Below are 4,962 nucleotides of genomic sequence, written 5' to 3' on the forward strand. Positions count from 1 at the left end.
TCTGTAGTACCTATCAGAGTGTGGGTGAAATGTTTTCATTCAGGTTCCAGGGTCCCCTCAAATACTGCCTCTGTCCAATGAGAAAGGTTGTTGTCAGCCTGTTATGGCAGAGCTTCCCATAGCATCTCAAGATCCATGAGACTTCCAAGACATTGCAGAAGTAGAATTGTCCCAAATATTGGTAAGATGGCAAATGTTAGATGTAACGAGTGGGCCAACGGACTTGCCAATTCACTTGTGGAAGTTGTCTACACAAAGTGTTATTATTTACTGGCAATTAGATTGTACCTTTCTTTAACAAGTATTTCACAGAACTAAGTTGAGGAATTATTGCACAATATTACCAGGGCTGTAACAGGTTGGCATTCTTGCTACTCTTTCTCACCAGTCTCATTCCCTTTTCCATATTGTGTTTGAAATATTGAAACAAGCAAGAGAAAAGAATATCTTATCAAGGAAGGCCTGCAAGTTGGCATCTTGTCTGATGCACAAGAAAAAGAAACCACTTGACAGGGTAATCTATTTAAAGTGGCCGGCATGTATTTTTAATGCTTGGTTCTGCAGCCTTCTTAACTTGAGAAAAGAAGTGAACATTTTGATAACAGTTGCCCCCAGGTCAAATGTGAATTGAATACATAACTCAACACTTAGTGGCTTTGGAACACTAACCACGGAAAACAATTCTTCGGAATAAGACAAACAAAGATTCATTTTTTTTCTTATGTTGTCACACACAGAACCTGATATCTGTTGGCATGTCGGCTTATTACGGTTTCCACAATTTGCCTTCTGGAGTATTTTGAAATTATTGCAACCACACTTTTTGGGGGGGTCCTCAGACAGAATTGAGCATCAGATTTTAGTTTATGCATTTTACAAGAACTAGAAATATTACAGAAGGGTATACGTGAAAGAGACACACACAGACTTTGTATTTGAGGGTCAACATACCTACCTCTATTTATTATTTCTCATGTCCTTTTCACACTTGGTTCATTGTTTCTAGGTCTCACTGGCAATTGTATTGAGCAAGGTACAGCCTGCGTGGAGGCCTCCAGCGGTCTACAGTGCACTACTGTCTATTTGAAAAGTTGAGGCTGGTTGATTGCTGAGTCAGCTGTGTGTACTCCCCCTCACCTTCCCTGAACCCCAAAATAAATTAGGCATTGGCAAGGCTGGGCACTGTCTTTCACAATGGAAACTGGAGGGGTCGAGCTCCTCCAACATCAGCCCCTCAGGATGAATTATTAGCTAAGTGGGAATGAAGATTTAGAAAGGAAAGAAAAAAAATCAATGGAATGTTTGTATGTGACCCTGAGATTCCAAATCTCTCTCTCTCTCACACACACATGCACCACATAAACACACTGTGCATGCACATACATAAACATATTTGACTCCTTCTCCTCTCTGCCTTCACATTGAGGTTGCAACCAAGTCCTGCCTTTTTTTCCTCCAGAACTTATGAGGAAACGTATCCTTCCTATCAGTTGCTACACTGTAATCACTGCCAAACCCTCCAGCTTCTCCTGAACAATTCTCTGATGCCGTTACAACAGTCATTGGCTTACTGAAACTGAATAGGTGAAAAAAACATAGAGCAAAGTAAATTTGACATCCAAAATAAACAATCCAGGGGGAGTCTGAATTTCCACCAACATGGCAGAGTATCCAGGGTCCTCACAGTTAGAGTTTTGGTGTAGCTTGAACATAAGAATAGCCATATGTAGCCTGGTAGCCTGTCTTGTGACAGTATGTGGTGCCAGATCCTTCAAAGGGGATTAACAGAATAGGGCAATTATTGAGTCCACTCCCAACTTCTGGCAGTCAGAGTTTAGAGACACCTGGAGCATGGGGTACATCCTTCATGATCTTGGCTAATAGTCATTGAGGGACTTATCCTGCATGAATTCATATAATTATTTTTGAACCCAGTTATACTTTTGGCCTTCCAGTGTCCTCTGGCAATGAGTTCTACATGTTGACTGTGTGTTGTGTGAAAAGTGCTTCCTTTTGTTTGTTTTAAACCTACTGCCTATTAATTTCATTGGGTGACTCTGGATTCTTGTTTATGTGAGGGGCAAATACACTTCCTTATCCACTTTCTCTATGTCATTCATGATTTATATAGACCTCTATCATATCCTCCCTAATAATCTCATGTCTAAAATGAACAATCCCCATTTTTTAAATCTCTCATTGATAGTTGTTCCATACCCCTAATCACTTTTGTTGCCCTTCTCTGTACTTTTCCCATTCTAAATATCATTTTTAAATGGGGCAACAGAATTGCATAGTGTATTCAAGGTGTGGGCATATCATAGATTTATATAGCATCATTATGATATTTCTGTTCTATTAGCTATCCCTTTCTTATTGGTTCCTAACATTGTGTTAGCCTTTATGACTGCAGCTGCATATTGAGTGGATGTTTTCATGGAACGATGCACAATGACTCCAAGATCTCTTTCTTGAGTGGTAACTGCTCATTAGACCCCATCAGTTTGTATGTATAGTTTGGATTATGTTTTCCAGTGTGTATTACTTTGCATTTATCAACATTGAATTTCATCTGCTATTTTGTTGCCCAGTCACCCAGTTCTGTGAGATCCCTTTGTAACTCTTCTCAGTCAGCTTTGGACTTAACTATCCTGATTAATTTTGCATCATCCTGTCACATTTTCTCCCAGGGATAAAACAATGAACCACTAACATTGACTTATGTTTGTTTTTTAAGGAAAAGCAAGGATGTTGAAGGAGATCCAAATAGTGCTCTGTTTCTTTTTTGTCTTTCTGTTTGCCATTTTGTATGAACTCTCCCTGCAGTCTGGCTTTGTCTTCTCTTATACGCCTATTACTAGGGATTCCTGACTCAAGAGGATGTTATGAGCCAGAGCAGAAGCATCATCTTTGTGGAGACCACAGATCGCCTCGAGCCTCCTCACTGGTTTCATGTTCTGTGGAATCTGCTGCCAGGATCTACCATGACAGACCTGTTGGGTTTTCTTCATGAAAGGCCTGAACAATAGCACATGGTTGGATTCAAATTCCACTACAAAGCCTTCTCACTTTTATCTGCTATGAAGAATGTCCTTCATTTTCCTTACGATGGAAATTGTTCCAGGAGACACCTCTGTCACATGGTATCATAGGTGAGAGGAAATATTAAGGGAAAAGTGTTTTTGAATAAGATTTAAAGTAGAGGTTGTGGAAAATGAAAAGAACATTTTTGTGCATTTTATTGAAGTTTTGAAGCTGTTGTTAATTGTTTTCACTCAGTATGGATCCCTGGTTCATGACAGTTCTCCAGGCATTAGTCAAATATTTATTGAAATTGTTATGGACATTTGAGTTCTTGTTCTGAGCCCTTGAGTCCTGTCTGAAAAACTCAGGCAAGCCTCACTGCATTAGTCTGGCACTTGATTCATGTGTTCATGGGTCTATAGGCAAACCACTACAGCTAGGACTTCTTAGTTATTATTTTTAAATGAAAGTGGAGAGTCTGGAGAATAAATAGGGAGCTGGCTGCTATACTGGTACTCCAGCCCTCCATGCACCAGCATAACCCAAGGCCTGAATTTCTCTCTCTCTTTTTATCCTCTTTAGAGATTGCCAGGAGGGGCCCTATTCCAAGCCCACTGAAGTCAATGAGACTCTTCAATTGAATCTCACGTGGCTTTGGATCAGACAGTGAGTGTGTAAATTGAGATGAGGCAGGGTTGTTTTTGTGGAAATTACAGTTAATGATTTATAGGTCTCATTATTTCATAATATTGCATGTTTCCTTGGAGTTTACGTGCACCTTGGAAACACTTGTAGAATCACATTAAAACAAACCTACATCTGCTCTTGCCTTTTTCCAGCAAAGTTTCATAGCTGAAAAAGAAAACAGACATTAATTTTTAAAGGATTAAAGTGAGGCTAGACACTGCTGAGAGTTTATAAAACATATAGCTAATGGGCTCAGGTGTTTAGAAATTTCGAAGTGGAGTCCATTGCATCTCTTTGATCCCTTTCCAACTCTGCAGGTAAATGCAACCCAGGAAAAGCATTGGGTTCATATTAGCTCTGACGCCAGCAGACTTGCACTGATCTGGAAATATGGTGGGATCTACATGGACACAGATGTCATCTCATCAGGCCTATTCCAGTGGCAAACTTCCTGGCATCTCAGGCTTCACAGATCTCCAGCAATGGGATTTTTGGCTTTCCTCACCATCACTGGTTCATTTGGGATTGCATGAAAGATTTTGTTCAAAACTACAATGGACATATTTGGGGAAACCAAGGCCCATTCTTAATGACGAGGAGGTTGCGAGCCTTGTGCAACCTGACCGATTTCCATAATGTGGAGCATCAGAGCTGTCAGAACATTTCCTTCTTACATCCTCAGCGTTTTTATCCCATCCTTACCCAGCATGGAGGCAATACCATGAGGTCTGGGATACAAACCTGACTTCAATGACTCCTATGCTTGCACCTGTGGAACTTCATGAACAAGGAACACAAGACTGTGGTTGCAGGAAGTAACACATTAGCGGAAAATCTGTACAAAACATACTGCCCTACCACTTACAAGGACCTTATTCAAGGCACAGAAGGCAGTGGTAATACGCAACAAAACAAGATTGAATGACTGGATCTAGAAGAATGAGGTGTTCTTTCCAGCCCTGATAATCCTGTGACTAAAATAAACTGTTCACAATGTGTACCTCCTCTTAGTCAGTGACTCTCAGAGTTTTTTGTCTGCAGACCACTTTGTAGGAGAGAACCTCTTGGAAACCACCTCTTTTCCCAAGTTTCCCCTAATGAAATGTGTAGAAAGGTGGTGGGGGGGGGCGTAAATATCATGTCATCACAAGGGTTAGTATGTTTTGTCTTTTAGGGTACAAGTTTCCAAAGCAGCTAAGTGATGTAGGAGCCTGAGTCCCACTTTCAAGTCATGTTGGCTTGGGAGCCAAG

The 4,962-nt window shown here is 40.6% G+C and overlaps 1 pseudogene; it reads left to right on the forward strand.

Annotated features, from left to right (window-relative positions):
• The first annotated feature begins 2,748 nt into the window (after positions 1-2,748).
• Positions 2,749-4,636, forward strand: LOC115640013 (annotated as a pseudogene).
• The last annotated feature ends 326 nt before the right edge of the window (positions 4,637-4,962 follow it).

This window comes from Gopherus evgoodei, unplaced genomic scaffold, assembly GCF_007399415.2.
Source record: "Gopherus evgoodei ecotype Sinaloan lineage unplaced genomic scaffold, rGopEvg1_v1.p scaffold_174_arrow_ctg1, whole genome shotgun sequence".
NCBI classification, from domain to species: domain Eukaryota; kingdom Metazoa; phylum Chordata; order Testudines; family Testudinidae; genus Gopherus; species Gopherus evgoodei.